Consider the following 21,004-nt stretch of genomic DNA (forward strand, 5'->3'; position numbering starts at 1 on the left):
GCGGCCCGCGCCTCCCGGGAGCCCTCTGGGCTGCGGGCACGGGGCTCCGGCTCTGCAGGCGAGCAAGGGCAGAGAGGAGAAATCGCCCAGCTCGGGGGGGTGGACCAGAGTCGCCAAGCCGGAAAGTGCGTGCGGCCAACTTTGGGGTCTTCCAAGCCCGGCACCGCTTCCCTCCCAATGATATGCAAATAGGAGGGGTAGCTATCAGTCACGTGTGTCTCGGAAATCAAATGTTCGAGCCCCTGGGACAAACCTTTTGGGCAGACTGTGGGCCAAGGGCTGCTGGCTCCTCGGCTTGTGATGGTTTGACATCTTCAGAGTCTCCAGCAATCTTTCACGGTTAGGAGCGATGACCCTGAGACCTCCAGCACACGGTCATGGGAAGTCATAGAAGGCAGATGCTGGCTTGGGAAGCCCCAGCCCAGTGTTCCCATTGGCCCTTTATGTAAAGCAACGCACCCTGGACCACTAGCCACTGAAGCCAGTTTGTTGCCAAACGTGATTGCTGTTGGGTGCCCACGAGTGGGTTTCGTCGAGTCAGCGCAACAGAACGAAACACTGTCCAGTCACGAGCCATCCGCACAAGAGGAATGGCTTGAACCCATCGTTGCAGCCACCACATCACCAGTCAATCTGTCTCATTGATGGGCTTCCTCTTTTTCACCGGCCAGACCCACGACTTCACCAAGTATTATGTCCTTTTCCAGGGACGGGTCCAGAGTAAGTGCGGCAACGTCTCCCATGCACACTTCTAAGGAGCGTTCTGGTTGTGCTGCTTCCAGCCAGGTTCATTCCTTCTTGGAGGATTGGACACCAACACCAAGAGTCAAATGCACCAATGCCTCTTTGGTTTTCCTCATTCATTGTCCCGTTTTTGCATGCACATGGAGCAATTTTCAAGGGTTCATGAGGGAAGGGACAGCAGGGAGGGGGGGAAATGAGGAGATGATACCAAGAGCTCAAGCAGAAAGCAAATGTTTTGAGAATGATGAGGGCAACAAATGTACAAATGTGCTTGACACGATGGATGGATGGATTGTGATAAGAGTTGTATGAGCCCCCAATAAAATGATTTTTTAAAAATCACACGGCTTGGGCATCTTAGTGCTCCAAGTGGTTACTTGGCTTCACAACATTTTTAAGAGTTTTTTTTTTTTTTTTGCTGCAGCAGCAGCACAGATTTGCCCAACGCAATATGCCATTTGATTTCTTCACTGCTGCTCCCAAGGGCATTTTCTTGGATCATAGATCCAAGTACAATCAACTGCTTGACAAGTTTAATACTTGTCAAGGTGATCCATTTATCCTAATGCTTGTTTGTCCATTTGTGGGGCATGTTGTTTGCTTTATGTTGAGACGCTTCAAGCCCTCGCCCTTGAACATATTGCCGGTGGTTTTGAGACTTCCTCCAATCCTGTCACCATGTTTTCTTCATGCATAGTCCAGCTTCTTGGACTATATACTCAGACTACAGATTGACTAAATATGGCGAACGGATACCACCTTGACCCCTTTCCTGACTATAAGCCACACTTTATCTCTTTGTTGTATTCGAAAGATTGCCTCCAACAGATTCCGAATGAGCACAATTACGTCAGTGTTCTGGAATTCCCACTCTTCCCAATGCCATCCATAATTTGTTTTGCTGCACACATTCTAATGCCTTTCCAGAGTCAATAAAACACAGGCGAACCACTTTCTGGTATTCTCTGCTTTCGGTCAAGATCCATCTGATGACAGCAATGATCTTTCCTTATTCTCCATCTTCTTGTGAATCAAATTTGAATTTCTGGAAGTTCCCTGCAGATGTCCTGCTGAAACCATTTATGAATTATTTTCAGTGCAACGTTACTCTTGTGTAGTATTCATGATGTGGCTTGGTATTTTCTGCATTCTGTTTGACAAACTTTCTTTGTGGAGCACTTCCGTTGGTTGGTCAGGTAGCTGCCTTCCAAAGTTCTTGGGAGACATGGATGGATGCTTCCTGTATTGCATCTATTTGTTGAAACATCGTGATGGTATTCCATCAATTCCTGGAATCTTGGTTTCACCCATGCCCTTATCGCATCTTGGAGTTGTTGATAATTGACTGCATGCTGAAATGACTGAAAGTGATTCATTCATTTTAGAATAGCGACTGTGCTAGTTGTCTTCATTTGATGCTTTCTGTGTGGTTCAGCAATTTGTCTGTGGGGTTCCTCAATACTGCATCTTAAAGCCTGAATTTTCCCTGCAGTTCTTTCAGCTTGTCTTCGGGTAGCAGCATGTCCATTGCTTTGGTGTGCTAACGCTAGGTCTGTGCATACCTCTTTGCAATATTTTACTCGGTCTTCTCAAGATACCCTTTAAAATCTTCTGTTCATCTCTTTCCCTGTATTATGTCTGCTGTCCACTTTAGCTACTCCATTTTCGAGACTAATTTTCAGAGTCGCTTCCGTAAAAGCCAGTTGGGTCTTTATTTTAAGGACCACTTGCTTTCTTCGTGCATGATGCCATCTCACAGATCCTCTGGCCTTCAGTCACTCGGTGTTCAAGGTGTCAAAATTATTCTTGAGATGGCCTCTGAATTCAGGTGGAATAGAATCAAAGTTGTAAATTGGCTCTCATGGACTTGTTTTCATTTTCTTCCCCTCCAACTTGAACTTGCATGTAAGCCATTCATGACCTCTTCTGCAATCACTTCTCCCACCCCCTGCCCACCACCCTTGTTCTGACTACAGAGGTAGTCGCTCTGATTTCTTTGTATTCCATCTGGAGAGGTCCACATGCATAGTCACTGTTTATGTTGTTGAAAGAAGGTATTTCTGATGAATAAGTCATTGGTTATGCAAAATTCTATTAGGCGATCTCCAGCATCATTTCTATTATTACAGCCATATTTTGCAACTACTGAGTCTTCGTTGTTTCCAACTTCTGTCTTCTCATCAGTGGTAATTATCAATGCATCTTCATTGCAGGCTTGATTTATTTCAGATGGTATAAAGTGATAAAAGCCTTCATTTCAGCTTCTTTATCATTGGTATTAGTGGTTGGCACATACATTTGAATAATCATTGTATTAACCACTTTCTCCTATTATCCTGTCTCTGACAGTGTTACACTTCAGGATAGGTCTTGAATGTTTTTTTGAAAATGACTGTGATGTGACACCATTCCTCTTTGTTTGTCATTGCTGGCATTGTTGGCCATATGCAAAATGGCCAGTTCAGTGCATTTCAGCTCCCGAATGTCTAGGATATTGATCTTCAAGTGTTGCATTACCTTTTGGACAACTTTCAATTTCCCTAGACTCATAATTCCTACATTCCATGCACATACTTAAGCTAATAATGGAATGTAATATAAAATAATCTCAATGTACCAGTTCATAATTTTGCTGAGTGCACACATCACTTTCACACAGAAATAGAAAATAGCATGACTTAGGGCAGTGCTGAGAAGGTGCCTTTGCTTGCCCCCAAAACAATAACTACATTTGGCACTGTCTACAATTTCACTATTACAGATGCATGGCAATGGCTTTTGATTATATATCTTCAGAATATTTTTAAGTAAATGATGGCAGACTATGGTAATAATAAGGAATTTTATATTGACACTTATCTGATAGCTTAAAGAGGAAAAAATCTAGTAAACCAACATGCAGGGCAGGTGAAAAAGAAAGAGCTGAACTAGGACGTTCTGGACAAGAGACAAAATGAAATATTTAGATTTTACTTCATCAGTTTAACAGCACTGTACTTCAGGAGAGATCTTGACATGTTCCTTTGGATGATGATTAAAAAAACCCATTTTATTGGGTGCTCTGACAGCTCTTATAATGATGAATGTTCCTTTTGACAGAGCTCTTCGACTTGTCCTTCTTGGCATCGCAGCCCGTTTTTCTACCTCGTGCTTGCTCTCTTTCTTCAGGCTGCCCCCACACCCTTTTCTCTCTGCCTAATGGTCCTGTCTCTAGCTTCTCTCTTATCAAGAGCTAGAAGCAGGTAGGATATACAGAAAGCCATCCATTTGCACCAAAGCTGTGGGCTCCAACCTTGAATCTAGCGAATCATTAGAATAACGTGGGCTTGTTTTTAAGATTCCTAATAAGGACTCTCTCTCCTCGCATTGCTGGACTGGAAGCTCTTTGAGAGCAAGATGAGTATTATGTATTTCCCGGCATCTCGTGCCTGCCCTTGGGATAAATTAATGAGCTGCTGGCAGATACAGTTACTAAAGGAGAGTGAGTCAGTTGGGAGACGTGGATCCTACTGAATTCCTTGTTCAAGCATCACCCTGGCTCAAGACTATGAGGGTTTTCATTTTTCACTCACACCACCTGTCTTTTGTGAGTTTTGCTGTGCCATCCTCACTCCCAACCCCAGTGAGGCTGGTCACTCTCAGCAACGTTGCCAGTGGCCAGCATAGGGTTAAAGGTGTGCGGTCAATCTAGTACAGATAGTCCCTGACTTAGTATTTTGCTAACCACACTGACAGCCGTCTGCTTTGTACATCTAATGGTTAGTCATATGTACTACGCATGACTATTAGACAAGGCTGCAGTGGCTAATTTGCTGATACTTTCACTTGCAGATGTTGATGATTTATAAAGACTCCAGCAAAAGGCAATTGTAATGAAAACAGAGAGAGAGCTATTTTACTTACATCAGAACTAATTTGTTTTGTAAGTCAGGGACTATGTATACTGGCTCTCTTTAAGCTTTAGCTTGGAGGGGAGTACTACTACTGCTTACACTTCACTGGCTAGAGCAAACCACAAGGATATATATACAAACACACATCCTGTTTCCCCGAAAGTAAGACATCCCCTGAAAATAAGACCTACTTACAGTTTTGCCTCTCGCTGAAATATAAGGCATCCCCCTGAAAATAAGACCTCCTTAAAAATAAGGCCCTCTGAACGTACCGTAGCTCTGGACTCTGGACCGTAGCAGCAGGTGCCACCCCACAGCTCACTGTTGGCCGCAGCATAGCCAGAGCAGACAGGAAGTACGAGGTCTCTTTTAATAAAACAATAAACAATAAATGTGTACCATATTCTTATTCATGGAAAAATGAGACATCCCCTGAAAATAAGACCTAGCGCATTTTTGGAAGCAAACATTAATATAAGACACTGTCTTATTTTCAGGGAAACAGGATATATATATAGATAGATAGATAAAGAGAGAGAGAGAGCAAGTGCAATTGCACGATGCATCTGGGAGAAGAATGGGAAGCTTTGGTGACCAGCCAAGTGGGCAAGACTACAGTGGGCAAATCAGGATGAAAAGCGAAGGGAAGGAATGAGTGTTCGGTACCTACTGGGAACTAGGAGCTTCACATCTCTTTCTGATGTCATGAGTTTATCACTGTAGTAATTCCCATGTTATAAAGGCAGAAACTGAAACTTAATGGGGTTAAATAGATGTCCCACTAGCAAACAGCTTGCATTTGAATCCAGCTGGGCTCTGAAGCCCCAGTTGTATGTGTTAGTCTTCAGTGTGTAGGGCTGAGGGTTTTGTCCCCGGGGAATCCTTGCTGTGAAGAATGGGCTCAATTCCAAGCCAATGCACCTCATATGCAGCCACTGCCCATTTGTCAGGGGCAGTTTGCTTTCTGCTGTGATGTGGAACAGGTTTCAGAAAAGCCTCCGACTAAGACTAGAAAGAAAGGCCTGGTGATCTACTTCAGAACGTCAGTGAATGACATCCCGGTGGATCACCAAGGTCGGCCGAGGCAGGCTTTCATTCCCTGGTGTGCGGGGTCACCCACAGTCATGGGCCAGACTGGAAGGCGGCGGACAGCAGCAACACGCGAGGTGGAGTTATCCTGGTGGGATCACATGCTTAGATGACTTTTGAGAATTCATTTCACCACTAGCCAGACGACAATCTATGCCACCTGTTTGCTTCCTCAGAGGAGCTGCGTTACCCACTTAAAAACCACCGGTCTGAATATCCAAACCAAATCCCAGTGTTCCACTTCAAACAATAGCCCCTCGGGTCCTCAAGGCTAATGTTGTCTTCCTGTGCATTTGGCCCAATTATTATAATTATTTTTAAACTGGTGGCTCTCCCCTTCTGGTTCAATGAGGGCCAGAGAAGCAGAAGAAACTACTGGTGGGTCGCAGGATGACAGAACATCTTCTTTGCTTTGGACAGCAGTTTCTGCAGCAGTCCTACAGCAGCACACCCCCACCATTGCTCTTTCCTCTCTGCCGGTCCTCTTAGGAGAGGGGTGGTGGTGAATTGTCAGGTATGGTTATATTAGGAACAGGAAGTTTTCCTGGGCCTGAATGGCCAGGCAGCGCAAAAATGGCTTCCCCTTTGCAACCTGAGCTGAGCTCCTGTGCTCCGGAAGGCTAAGGTAGTGCCCACTGTGGACTTGGACATGAGCTCATCCGTCAGCAGGAGGTCAAGAGCAGGCTTGATCGATTTCATGAAGGGGCCTAGAGTCTAAAACCTTGGCTATCCTCCTGATTCCACCAGGGACTTCCGGAGTGACCTCCAGGGTGCTCTTTGTCTCTCGGAGCCACATCAGCAAGGAAATAAGGATAGATGACACTGTTAACTGAGACTCGCTGCAGGGGAGGGCATGGAATCGAAGCAGACCTTTGGGAGACCAGTAAATGCTTTAAGCGTTTCTTTTGTCTTTTATTTTTCCAGTTGACAAAAAAATTATGTGTGTGTGTGTGTGTGTGTGTGTATCACAACAGTTGCCATTTAAACATGAACTATTGAATGACATTGTTAATTAGGTAGTGTGATCTAGCTTGCTGTCATTGAGTCCATTCAGACTCAGGGCAGAGCTGCTTCTAAGAGTTTTCTTGATGGCGGTCTCTACAGAAGCAGATTCATGATGCCACTTGAAATCTGTTAGCCTGTAGATCAGTGAACTCACTGCCACTGAGCCGATGACAGCCCATAACGACCGTGTAGGACAGGGCAGACCCACCCCTGTGGGTTTCCAGACTAGGCCTCTTTATCAGAGTCGACAGCCTCATCTTTCTCTTGCTGAGTGGCTGATGGTTTTGAACTGCCAACCTTGAGGTTAGCAATCCAATGCGTAAGCACCACCTCACCAGGGCTCCTTCAAAACCTCATGTCTTTGAGTGTTGTGTGATCAAAGAGCAGACTCACTGCCAGGGAGTCAATGCACCCATGGGACAGAGACGAACAGGGCCCCCTGTGAGACTGTGACTCTTGATGGGCGTGGAAAGCCCCATCTCTCTCCCATGCTCTGGCATGACTGGTGGTTTGGAACTGCCCACCTTGGGGACCTCAGCCCAGTGAATAACCATAACACCACTGCTCCATAGCTTTAGTTAGTAGTCAATTGAAAACCATTTGTGCCATCCAGGGGCCTATGTTATAGTATAATTGGGATAGTTAGGTTTTATGTCAAGTTGGGTGGGCCAGGATTTTCCCATGATCTGATCTAACATAGTGCGGTCAATTCCATGGTGGACTATTCTGCGAAGCAGCCAAACAGTTGTAAGGAGACTAAACCCCTTAATGTGATGTGTTTAAGGGAAGTGGAAGCTGGCTGACTTCCACGGCCAGATTTGGATCCTGCATCTGGTTCATCAACCTCCTATTATACTGCCTGCTAATCACAAGAGCCATCAGCAGCTTGCTGACCTTGGATTCATTCGGCCAGACTTGGATTCATTCAGCTTGGCATCCGCCAGCCTGTGGTCATTCTGCTTCATCTTCCTGCTCCTGTTCATCAGCCTCTACTGCTATAAGAGTCAGGAGAGAAACCTTCGGCTTATATCTGACCCATGGTCATGAACCGGGCTGGCTTTACCCAGTGTGAGCCATTTCTCGATATAAATCTCTTTCTATATATGTGTGCGTACAAGAGTTGCTAGTTTTGCTTCTCTGGAGAACCCTGCTAACAACAATCAACACCACTTTTAAGGAAACCCAAACCACTCAATGCCTGAAAATGAATCATAGCGACCCTATAGGACAGAGTAGAACTACCCCCGTGGGCCTGTGAGACTTTAAATCTTTACAGAAGTAGGAAATCTCATCTTTCTCCTGCAGAGTGGCTAGTGGTTTTGAACCGCTCACCTTGTGATTAGCAGCCTGAAGCCCACTGTGCCATTAGGGCTTTGTCAACCCTATATGTATTTCTAAAGATTTCCATCACAAAGAACAGAACTCAGTGCCCCCCAGGCAAGAGCTCCCTCTTTCCCTCTGACCTGGACTCCAGCAAAATGCTTGCTGGGGGTGAGGGTCATGAACCCTGTCTTGCTTACTTTGGCCATATGATAAGGAGCGGCCAGTCCCTGGAGAAGTCTATCATGCTTATGAAAGCAGAAAGTCACCCCAAAAGGGGGGAGGGCCCTCAACAAGATGGACGGACACAGTGGCTGCAACATGGAGCGCTTACATCCCTGTGATTGGGAGGATGGCCCAAGAAGGCAATGCTTCTTGTCTCGCCCTTGGAGTCTCTGGAAGTCAGAACCCGCATAGTGCCACCTAACAGCAGCATCTCCATTGTCTTTGATCTCTTCCTTGTGGAGAAGTCGGACACCATTCTGTGAGAGCATTTATAACCTTCTCTGTATTTGCGGTATTCTAAAATGTCCGGTGTGTGCTCACACAGAGGAGGATGGTGCAGGCAGTGTTCTGTTCTGTTGGACAGCGGGTCACTAGGAGCCAGAGCCAACTCGACGGCACTTAACAACAACAACAGCACTTTAGACATTTTTCTTTTTCATGGAGCCTCACGCTAGTATTTCAGGAGCAGACTCCTTTTTTTTTTTGAAGGAGCGTCGGTGCAGCAATGGTCACAGCATTTGGTTTTTTTCCATTGCTAACCTAACGGTGGGTAGTTCAAACTCACCAGCAGCTCTGTGTGTGGGGCTGGGGGGCTGGGGGCAACCTGCTCCTGGAAAGACTGCCACCTAGGGAACATTCGGGGGCAGTTCCGCTGTGCTCTATCGAGTCCCTAGGCATTGGGAGAGATAATGATCCTGACAGCCCATGTGTTAGAGGAGGACGGAGCTTCGTGTGGTTTTCTTGGCTGATATCTTTGCAGAAGCAGATTGCCAGGATCAGTGATAAATGGGTCGCTGTCGAAACAGCCTCTAAGAAATCATTGTAGCTTTGCTGCCAGGTGGGCTGTGTCAGGTCGGCCACACAGATGCAGCCTATATGCCTTGTAAAACCCTCCGGGCTTTGTCTCCATCCTAGGATTACAGTTGCTACCGTGTCTAAATAGTTTGATGTCGATCTGTCTTTTATAGTTAACCTGTTATCCTTTGGGGGGTCAGTAGTAGGTGTGTAATGGTCTTGGTGTTTCTAAATTTAAGAATTGACAGTAAAACAAAACATTGAAAAAAATACCCAACATGAAGATACAACACAGCTTATATACGTTTCTCAATCTGTCTTTTAAGTAAACGAGAGTATTTAGCTGCAATCCTAAAAAAAGAGGAAGCTTACTAGTCAGATAAAGACTGGGAGAGGCCTCGAGACTACCGCCTGTATCCACTTTCAGGTCTGGAAAGGAATCACTCCCCTCCTCCTGACCCCACATGTCTTTAAGTGGAACAACAGAGCTAGGGAGATATGCACCCCATGGGATCATCAACCGCTTGCCATCAAAAGGGCAGCATTTAAAAAGTGAGGCTCGCGTTCAGAAGCGTAAGAAAGAAAGAGGAGTGGAAAAGAGAGGCACACATAGCAGGTGGGAGGTTACACGGTGAGAATCACGCGCAGGGATGTAAAGCATGAGGCGTAGGAATTCCTGAAGTCAAACTGATCTGCTTTGTAAATGGGTACTCTATTCATAATAAAATGCTTTGGATCTGTGGACACATAAAAAAGAAATATTGACAATGAAAATCTTCTGATACGTTAAGGTATTAGGGCAGCTGAGAGTGTTTTTCAATCCTTTCCAGAGTAAGTGTAAGAAAAAAACGAAATATTTTTGTAATTAAAATATGTATGAGTGGCTTATTGGCAGTGACACATTTGCTGGCTTTCAATGATGCTCAAAATTATGTCAGAATACTGTTAAAAGATAAAAAATGTTGAACAATGAAATTTTTCATGAGATTAGAAACCATGTCCCATTGAAGTGCATGCTCTGAACAAAGGAGGCTGATCATCATTGAGGGAAAACATTAAACATCTTCAAAATGATGAAGATTAGAGGTTTTTCAAAAGCGTTTTAAAAATAAATTATTTGAGAATTAAAATATTGCACATTTTTAGCAATGAATATTTAACAGAGTTTTACAAAATAAGAATATAGACAGGGACACCGTGTTTTCATTGTCGTTTGGGGGAAAGTTTACAGAGCACATTGCTGTTCCATTCAGCACTTCATCTACATTGTTGCTTTTCGAGCATTGGTTACAATCTCCACAATGTAACAAGACTCTCTCCACTTCCTCTTGCTCTTCTTTCTTATCCTCTCCTACCGCCCGGGTTTTATCCCTGGGCAAAGGCTGCCCTTTTGATCTCGTCTAATTGATTCTTCTAATGAGTGAAATCTTTTACTGTTCACTTCGTATGCCTGTCATTCTTTTTGTCGAAAATTGAACAACAGGAGAGAGTCCGATCCAGGTCTAGAAGGTGTGTAAGGGCGATAGTCTGAGACTGGTGCCACCAGTCTCTATCAGACCAGTAAGACTGATCTTTAAAAACAAACAACAAAACGCTTTTCTTCAAATAAAAAAAGAAAGAACCGTTCCACATCTTTGTTAGACTTTATCTAGCGCTCCATCTATTGTGATCCTTTCCACAGCAGTCAGTTGGCAGTAGCATCCAGCAGTATCCAGGCATCATCTAGTTCTTCAGCTCTTGCGTCACGGAGCGTGGTGGTCATTAGTTTTCTGAATTAACTTTTCCCTTATGTCCTTCATCTTCCTCACTCTTCTTTGCTCCAGGTGGGGACAGATTAATAGTTGCACGTTGGGTGAATACCCACAGGGGTTTTGTTTGTTTGTCTTCTGGATAAAACCCTAGTCGCTATTCCCCAAAGTAGGATGGAGAACATTATCTTTGTGAATACATAGTTTTAATTTCTATCCCGAGTCCTGGCTTGTTAAAAAATAGCTATTGGAATGAGAACATACTTATGGAAAACATAAGTATGAAAATTTCAATTATTATTGATAAAGTCAGCATGCTTTATGAAAACATAGTTAAAGAACTTACTTTAAATGAAAACTTCAACACTTTAAACAGAGTTGCAGGATTTTATTTTTTAAGAAGAGCTAAAATAAACAAGATTTAAAATGCTATAAAACTGTGTTTGAGAAAAAGGATTTCCATGAAGTGTGTTGACATAAAAACTCTATTAAAATTTAGGTAGGCGTGCCCATGCAATGGTCAGGATAAAGCCCGCAGTTTGAACCATCACTTCAAAAATGCTAGTGGTTTGAATTTGACCCTATCTACATCCCCATATTCAATCACTTCTGGGAAATGCTTGGAAACATATCCCATGCTATATGTTTTCTCAATAGCTATGCTAGTCATCATATAAACATCTGGGGAAGTAAACAATATTTTTGAAGAGCTGGAAAATAAAGTGATAAAAAGTCGAGCATCATTTGGACCTTCATTTTACTTAGCATGCTAAAGATAAAACGTTGTTTGGGAAATTCTATCTTGTCATCATTCAAAAATGATAAAGCAGGTGGTTAAATATTTGAGCAAAAGCATTTTTCGAGTTTTGAACACGTCTGTCGTTGCTGTGCACTTGATTCCGACTTCCAGTGAGTGCGCATGTGCAGAATCGCATGGCTCCACGGGGGTTTCAAGGCTGTGCCCTTGTGGACACGGGTTACCTGGCCCGTCTTCTCAGGTGCTCCTGAGCGGGTTAGAAAACATCTTTACTCTGATAGATTTCAGAGACTATAAAACTCATCCTTTGAAAGTGTGCAACTGAATGACTTCTTTCGAAGAATAAAAATGTCCTTTCATGAAGAAGAAATGTTATGAACAATGACCTGTGACCGAAACACCTGATGTGCAAAAGCACAGACGTGTGACTTTCCCAACCTTGTCCTTCTTTCCCGAAATGGTGTCCGTTATTCTGGGCCCCTTGCATGTCTCCACACACTTTGAACCAGCGTGTGCAGTTCTGCAAAGAAGCCAGCTGGGTCTGGATATGGCTCATGCTGACACCGTAGGTCAATTTGGAGGATGTCGCGCTCTGAACGCTATTGCGTCTCTCAGTCCGCGAACATTGATGTCTGTCCTTTATTGAGGCCTTCTTCAAATCTGCCCAACAATATTTGATTGTTGTAGAGAGTAGAAGTTTTATCCTTCTTTGGTTAAATTGTTACCAAGAATTTTATGCTTTTTGAAGTGATTGCAAATGGAGCGCTTTCCTTACATTTATGTATGGATCACTAGGGCACAGAAACACAATTGATGTATTGATGTCTTTTGTTGGGGAGGGTGGTCTAAGGGGATTCTACTAAGAACATCAGTAATGTATGCATAGAATGTAAGGTACTGTTGAGAAAGGGAGGTGATGCCCGCATAGTCCAACTGCGAACCACAGTCCATGAGTTGTTGCTTTGTACGGATGGACTTCTTAAATGATTCGGCTCTGTTTACATTGACCGTGAGGGTCGGTGCTAGGGGAAAATTCCCTGTAACACTTCTTACAAGGGCAGATCCTGGCCTGTAAGATTTACTCATGCCATGTTAATGCAAGGAGGGCATTCAGGTAGTACATCTGTGGTGGTCCTGGGTCGCCTCTCATTGGATGCCTGCTAAGCCAGGGTTCTAACCAAGGTTCAGCAACAGCCAATTCAACAGTCTTGTAGCGGCTGTCATCTGTTTCTTCTCTGCAAGGGGAATTTCAGTCCTATGTCTAAGGGATTAAGGCAATATTGAGGTTGGGCCCAGCTTGTTCAGCGTGGTTCCTACATCTGGTGTGGCCTGGGGGGTGGGGGTGGAATGGTGGGGTGCCATGTTCCCTTGAAGGCCAGAATCTAGGGTCATCGCAGTGCACAGTCCATGATGTGAGTCACGGAGGGTTGGGTAGAAACGAACTCAATATATCTAACCAGGAACGTAATAGTAGGTGCGTTCTCCCCTTGGGTTTTCTATCATGGTTGTGGAGTGTCCCTTCCCAATGTGAGGTGGCTCCTCCCCCTTTACCCTCCAATAGAAGTATCAATGCCTCTTCTGAAATCTAGCTGCTCTCCTCCCTTGGTCTTACCTTGAGCTTCCAGCAAGGTTCACGTCCCATTCCTGTGGAGTATCAATTCCTGGCAACCATGTCTCAGTGCTGTCTGGCATCAAGTGATGGTCTTCGGTCTTTTTCTCTCTTTGGAAGAAATGATCCCAATCACTACTTTCGAAGTAGTTCTTATGAAGTGCATATAGGGTGTTAGCAATGGCACAAATGGCCAGTACCCAGGCTCTCTCCCCCTTTGTTTGTGAACACGCCTCTACGATTTGCTGAAATTGTTGTTTAGTAGTGGGCTTATACAGTGCTGTCCTTTTGTGATTGACTAACCTCACTCAGCATGTTTCCAGGTCACGTGATGTTTCATGCATTCATCACTGTGTTTGTAGGGACCCACAGTGTTCCATTGTGTGTATGGACATAGTTTCTTTATCCATGCTTCTCCTGTTGTGCATGTGGGCTGACTCTGTTTCTTGCTATTGTGAACTGTGCAGCAATAAACATGGGAACATAGTCCTGCTTGTGTTTTGTCTCTTGTTTCTTTGGGGCATAGGCCCAATAGCAGGATTGTTGGAGCAATTATTGGAGCATATGGGATCTTAGATCCTACAACCTTGTTGAGTAGCTTTATTAGTTTCAGTATTTTTTAAAAGTGAATTCCTTAGGACTTTCAGTATACAAGATCATGCCACCTGCAAGGAGAATTAGTTTTACTCCTTCCCTCTCAATCAGGATTTCTTTTATTTAATTTCCCCATCCCACCCCCACCCCCCATTTGCCCTGGCTAGACCCTCTAGTACAGTGTTGATTAGAAATCGTGAAGAGTGGCCTTTTTCCAATCTTAGCAGGGAAGCACTGCGTCTCTGACCATTAAGTAGGATGTTGCCTGAGGGGTTTTCATCGGTGGCCTTCATTAGGTTAAGGGAGGTCTCTTATATTCCTAATTTGTTGTGTCTTCTAATCATGAAAAAGCATAGGCTTTTTGTCTAATTCTTTTTTTCTGTGTCTATTGAGGCCCTCATCTAGTTTTTCTCCTTCATTCTATGGATATGTTACATGCACTGATTTCAGATGTTTGGAGATGTTGTTTTAAATCAGTGGCATTTTAAGATGTCAGTGCTTTCTTTAATATTACAAGAAAGAGATGTTTCACTTACTTAAGCTGACATACTAATTCGACAAACTATCACAGTGATTGAAACAAATTACTAACATGTTACTCTTAAGAATTCTCATAGCAACACGATGAAGGGAAAGAATGGTGTCAATAGGGGAACAGCCCCGCATGAGAGCCCACCTCGTTTTCATGGGAAATATCGAAAAGTCTGTTTTTGCCATTCATCACATTACATTTCCTTCACCTGATGTGCATTTCATAAGGATGTGGGTATGTTTACAGTTAGGTTGTTAGTATAACAACTGAACCCTGCCACAGAGGGACATTGGCTGTGCTAATTCTCTAGAGACCACTGACCAAGTTAACATACATAGTTCATGTCTGTCTATAATTTAATGTCTGCTCATGCATCTAACCACCAGCCCACTCCACAGTGCTGCTACCAAACAGAGCACACTATTACATTTAGTTCAAAAATATATTTCAGGAAGCAAAGTCAAAGTCTATATGGCAAAGTCCATTGGACCGTGCTGTACGAGGGAAGCCCTGGTGGCATTGTGGATGTAGGATGGGCTGCAATCTGGAAGGTCAGAAGTTTGAAACTACCAGCTGCTTTGAGTTGGAAGCTTTTCCATCAGCATCGAGTGGGTTTTATGCCCTACCACATTCGTGGATATATTTGCAGCAATGGTCCACATATAAATATCTTCTGTTAGCATTAGGCTGCTCACTGCAAGGTCCACAGTTTGAAACCACCAGCCACTTCGTGGGAGAAAAACAGGGCTTTAGATGCCCGTAAAGAGTTAGAGTCTGGGACACGCATGGGCAGCGAGTTTGGTTTGGGGCGGTACTCTGAGAGTAGGTACTCTGTACTGTTCTCTCTCAAGACCCTGGCCCACGACCTGATCCATTATCCAAATCCACTGTCTTATAGTTGAAGCTGAGTCATGGTGGCAGCCAGTGGGTACAGAGTAGCACTGAACTCCATAGGGTCTTCTTGGCTGTCATCTTTGACGAAAGGATACTGTCAGGGTTCCCCACCCACTCTCCCCCCGGCACCACTGGGTGGGTTCAAACTGCCATTCCCTGCATTCATAGTTAGTGCAAACCCAGAAACCGTGACTCCCGTGCAGAAGCTTCTTAATCAGCTTGTGTTGAATAAGTTACGGAATTCAATCTTTATGTCCACAAACCTAGTGAGCAATCAAAAGAAAAGACACGAACCATAATTAGTTCTTGGTGAATCCACAAGCTTGATGATTATCTTTTTCTCCTGGTGGCAGATCCAAGTGTTTTCCAATTTGAAGTTCAAAGACTTTGGAGGCTCCTAAGAAGCAAAGAATGTGCAATTATGCTGGGGGCCTGAGAAGGAGCCTGGGGGAGTGCGGGGCCCCTGAAAATTCCGCTTTGTTTGCTTTACAGCCACTAAATCTAAATACAAAAGAGTTACTATGACTACGTATTTGATCAAAGTTAAATATGAAATGCTCTTACATCTAATGATCATGGCAAGAAGCCTGCAATTCACTCTGCCATTCATGCGGCAGACAGTGCCCTCACCGCCTCCTGTGGATTCTGACCCCTGGGTGGGTTCTGCTTGTAAGCACACTTTTACACTGTGAAATTGAAAAAATAATTTGAGTTCCCTTGGGTAAGGGCCCAGTACACCAGTGAGAGCCTCGTGACTCCAGTTCTTCACGCTCTTGAGGAGCGTGCGGACCCCCTAAGAACGTCTTTAATGTAGACGACCTCCCTTTGGAATGGGCCAGATACTCAATCATTTTAGAGAATATTTATTTGCAGGAAAGTAAAAAATTTATTTGCAGGTAAGTTTAAAAAAAAGAGCTGTTTGGGGGTAATATAAATCAAAGAACACAGAATGCTTCAGGAAGAGATGCCTCTACTACAGACCTAGATGGAGGCTACGTTGAGAAATAATAGTTTCACATTTCGGTGTCTTGAAATACAGGCTTCTATGATTTTGTAGCAATATTATTTTGACTGATCCTCACACAGCCATGGGGAGGGGGGCAGGGAGACACTCAAATGGATATCTTTGGATTCTGCTCCTCAAGGACGCTATAGATGGTGTCTTATATCGCATGATCTCTTCAAATTCTTACGGGATCTCTTGTTTTCAGTTCCTAAGAAATAGCTAACCGTTCCTTGTGGTTAAATATAGATAGTGCTGGAGGGTTGCTGAAATATAAATAGTACTAGAGGGTGCCTGAAATAAAGCCACCAGGATAGTATCAGCATTGCTAAATGACACAGTTGATCTTGAATCTACTTCTGTATTTTAAACTTATTCCATCCCCTTTCTGATAAGTTTATAGGGTGTGTGCAAATTCTGCTTTTAAAAGGCATGCAAGTAGTGAAGTTCCAACTCATTTGGTACACTATAAAGAAGTGGGGTGCATTTGGATAATGCATTTGGTCATAGAACTCTTTGTCTTCTGAGCAATGATTAACAAGTTGAAGAATGAGAATTTTCTGATATAGTGTGGGAAATGAACATCTCAAGATTGCTTAAAAAGGCTTTACCTGCCTAGGCAACAGAGAGGACTCGTTGAGTGTAAGTCTCTGTCTCTAAAACTGGAACATCCTAGTCTTACATCTGGGCCAGTCCAGGACTAATTACTTATTTGCTAAAAAAAGGAAAAAAGAATCAATAAATGTGCCTTTCATCTTGTATCTTGTTCTTCTGTAAAGAGCACTCTAGTTAGAATCACGTATTATTTTAATTTAAACAATGTCCAAAAACCTGTTGCATTTTCCTGCCACAGAGGAGTGTATTAAGTGATCTGAGCTGTCGCAGAGTAGAAATCAATTACACCTCTACTATCTTAAGGATTTAAAAACCTTATGTACCTTGGGGAAGATCGGTTTCTCAGCACCTGGGTCAAAGACCTCCAGAATGTTCCATAGTCTGGGAAACTCTGGCCCTAAAGCATAGAAATAAGATTGCTGGCAGAAGAGAAAGCAGCCAGGAGAAATTTAGCCCAGAGTGAGTAAGAGAGCCCCAGATTGCGTGGAGAAAAACCTGGTTCTTAGGTAAGGTTGGCTCTGACATTTCCCCGCAGGGCAACCCCACCTTCTCTAGGAGGTCTGACAACAAGCACACAGTTACGGGAGAGAAATTACCCCAGCCAAAAGCCCAAACCCAAACCCAAACTCACTGTTGTCCAGTGGTGCTGACTCATACCAGCCCCATGTCCCGCAGCCACCGAGAAAGCGGCTCTCCAGCAGGGGAACTTGGTGCAGGAAAGGGAGCCACCTGGTGGAGCAAAGGGGTCAAGGTCCTCTGGAGGCCGGCCCTGCGCAGGCTGTAGTGATGGGCCCTGGTCTCTGCAGCGAAGTTAGACTTCTGGTTCTGCATCTCAGCAAGTGTATGCTCTTGGGTGAATGATCACACTTATCATTGTGGAGGACCCCTCAACAGTTTGCGGTAGGGAAGGAAGTCCCTGGGACCATCGTTCCTGCTAACCAGATGACCGGTAGACAATAGCCCACTCCTTCTCCGGCTTCACGGACAGAATCGTAGTCCTCACGGAGAAAAGCTGACTCCGTGGACCGGCTGCAGTTTCTGACTTCTCACCAGGGACGGGCAGGGCATGTGTAATGATTTTGTCTGGATAAATGAATTTGATTGTTTATAATTGTACGGTATCCAGATGCTTTTACCCTCCTCTGGAAAGGCCTCACCCATCCTTTTCTTTCTAGGCAGACAGTTTGGCCCCATCATCTGATTCTCTGTCGGCGCTGATCCGTGGAGGGCTCGGCTGCGTCTTCAGTCACCACCTCCTGCCGCCGCCGCCGGTTCTCCCTCGCTCCTAAAGTAGAGTCTCCCAAAGTTTCCGACTCAGATCCGGATGGATTCTCAGAGCCCCGTAGACCCGGAAGGTAGTCATCCTTGCCTTGTTGGAGGAAAACTCTGTTCTGTTTCCCGGAGGCTTCCGATGCAGCTCCTTGGGCTCCTGCATCGTGTAGTTCCAGAATTCAAGAAAGGTATCAAGGGAACACCAGTCACATGGCCGGCTCAATTCGCATTCTCCTCGGCCCTCTCCTACACACCAGAGTCAGACCCGCTCCTTTGGGTGCATTTTGTTAAATTAAACCTGAGAGATCACAGTCTCTTTTAAGTTATTCTTTTGAGCCCCTGCAAACTGGGCATTCTATACCACAACACGACTGTTGTTTTCCCAAACTCTACACATCGGATATGAAATGCCTCTGACACCGCTCATCACAAACTACTTCACACAACTGCATTTATTCGTTCTACAGTTATCTTCGGAGTGCCTACTATAGACTTAGCAAAATAGTAAAAACCGCTAGATGTGGATGCTACACTCTGATATGGCAAAGATAGGTAGCTGCCACCAAAACTTGATGTTTTTCTTTCTACGGTGTTGACATGTGCCAGAGAGGAGGCTGCCCAGACAGGAGGGACAATTCCCCAAGCCCCTGTCACCTGGGGTAGGGCCACGTGACTAGTTCGTTTCATGAGAGTGTATTTGGAAGTTAGTGGGCCACATCTGGACCAAGGTCGGTCTGAGCAGGTGCCTATTCCATCTTCTCTATCCCCCGGGGAAGAAGAGCTCTGAGATCCCGCGACTGGTGGAGCCACCAGACAGACCAAGACAGGTGTCTGGATAACCGTGTGACAGAACGTCACTACCAAACAGGTGAGAGCAGGCTGACTCGGCTGAGCACAGAGGCAAAGAGAAAAGCAAGTCCAAGAGTGTTTCCATTGATTTCGGCCGCGGATCGCCACAAACCACCCAAACGGGTCAGTGGGTCCACCCAGAGGCAACGACATTTGATTATGGTTAAAAATACCCATAGATAAGAACTCTGTCTTAATAATGAACATTTTTGAGATCGATCCCACTGTCCATTCAATCGGCTATCATTGTTGGACCTTGTTTCCTATTGTGTGACTCGCTATGATTTTATGAATTTCGAATGCTCAAAATGACAACCATTTCAACGTAGGGGTCTGTCTTTGGGGTACCAGGAGCCCAATTATTTATACAATGCTCAACATCTGACCAACAAACATCTCCTGTAGAGTTTCAGGGGGTCTGACTATGATGAAATCGCAGGCAAGATTTGTGTGGTTTTGTGATTATTTTTGAATAGTTGTGGCTTTCTAGGGATACAGTCCATTGATTCTACAAAGTTAAGACTTCATGGGATGACTGTCTAAAAGAAAACCTAGACCCACTGTGGTTGAGTTGACAGATGTGCAAATTGTTCGATCCCCTGGAGTTCAAGGTCGCTTTGACAGCGCCCTCACCATGTAGGTGGGCCTGGAGGACATTATGCGGAGAGAAGTTAAGTCAGTCTCAAAAGGGGAATGTCCTGACACCACAAGTATAAGGTCCGGCATCTGCGCTCAGGTCTTGCCATCATTCCATCTGGTGTCCCAAGCCATGTTGTAGCATGCGTGTCTGTCTAAATGTGAGTGAACCTTGGCTCACTCCCTCAATTGTACACTCCTCAAAAATCGGTTCTTCCAAGGAGGCCCCCACCTGAGCTAGGGTCAGTTTTTGATGTAATGGGGACTGGGAGAAGGCCAAATCATTCCTGCCCAATAGTATCACCCCCTCCCCCCCCACACACACACAGACACCCCAACTTAGTAGACATTCCTACAGTGGTGTTTAGTGAGACTCTCAATGGAATTTCGGACCAGAGGAGGGGGAGGGATATGTCTGCTCAGAGGAGGTGCCTTCTTTATTGTTAGGGGGTAAACTAGGGAGGGGCAGCCTGCTCCTGGGGTAAATGTTTACCATTCCTTGAGGATCCATCCTGTGGTATACATTTTTAAGCAGATTTTTCATCATGCATTTTTAAACAGAATTTTGCTTCTGCCCAAGATGTCCTTGGCTTTGTGCTATTGATTTCTTGGCCTTTTGACTTTGGCTTTTTGAGGTTCACGGCATTTTCACAGGCCATATTAGAAGGATCGGATTTAGAGGCCCCACTCAATGAAGCAGATGTTACCTTAAACATACTTGTGGCAGAGTAGAGAACTACAGAAGTCCTTTCCATTTAAAAGTGAAACACCTCGGGTGCGAAGCAGCAGGTGACTGCTATCCCAATGCTTTGGGTGGGGAAAGTATTGGACTTAGGTTCATATCTCTTGCTTTCAGAGTTGTTCAATAGTTGATAACTTGTTTTTGTCATTTTCATATTTCCTTTGCTTTGGGCAACATGTCTTAGTTCTGCAGGCACAGTGAATGGCGATGATCAGAATTTTTGCCTTGTGTTTAACTCTCTTTGTTTTCTTCAGCAATGTTCAGTCACTTAACTTTTTGATTTATGTATGTGACTGTTCCATGTATTGTAGCCTAATATACTTTCATATATATATATATATTTCTTTTCCAGTCATATCTTAAATTCCACACCATTGACCAGATTAATTATACTATTATTAGACTAGCAAATATCTCCTGTAGGTTACCTATATTATTTCTCAAGAAGCAGATAATGCTGTCTCTAAAGTGAATCAGGATATACATAAACCTTAAATATATGAATGGATTCTTAGCTCACACATAATTGTGAGCCTTAACTTAAGAAAATTAGTTTTTGCGATTTAGCCCTGCTCGATGCACACCCTCATGAAATGATCACTGATAGTATGATGCTGTAGCAATATGTGTTGAAGAAATATGATGGTGCTCAGCTATCAGAAAGAATAGTGTCTGAGGTTTT

The 21,004-nt window shown here is 44.3% G+C and overlaps 1 protein-coding gene across 2 annotated transcripts in view; it reads right to left on the reverse strand.

Moving 5' to 3' along the window:
- The window catches only part of SLC24A2 (solute carrier family 24 member 2), a 273,697-nt gene extending 256,187 nt beyond the window's left edge, over positions 1-17,510 (reverse strand). For both annotated transcript variants that reach the window (XM_045289183.1, XM_045289181.1), the window contains exons 1-3: positions 17,455-17,510; positions 15,500-15,602; positions 13,189-13,296 (exon numbers count right to left, since the gene is read on the reverse strand). The gene's annotated coding sequence lies outside the window, so the exon portion shown is untranslated. The remainder of the gene's footprint in view (positions 1-13,188; positions 13,297-15,499; positions 15,603-17,454) is intronic.
- Between the last annotated feature and the right edge of the window lie 3,494 nt (positions 17,511-21,004).

This window comes from Echinops telfairi, unplaced genomic scaffold, assembly GCF_000313985.2.
Source record: "Echinops telfairi isolate 266 unplaced genomic scaffold, ASM31398v2 ScPeMD7_25;HRSCAF=90, whole genome shotgun sequence".
In the NCBI taxonomy this organism is placed as follows: domain Eukaryota; kingdom Metazoa; phylum Chordata; class Mammalia; order Afrosoricida; family Tenrecidae; genus Echinops; species Echinops telfairi.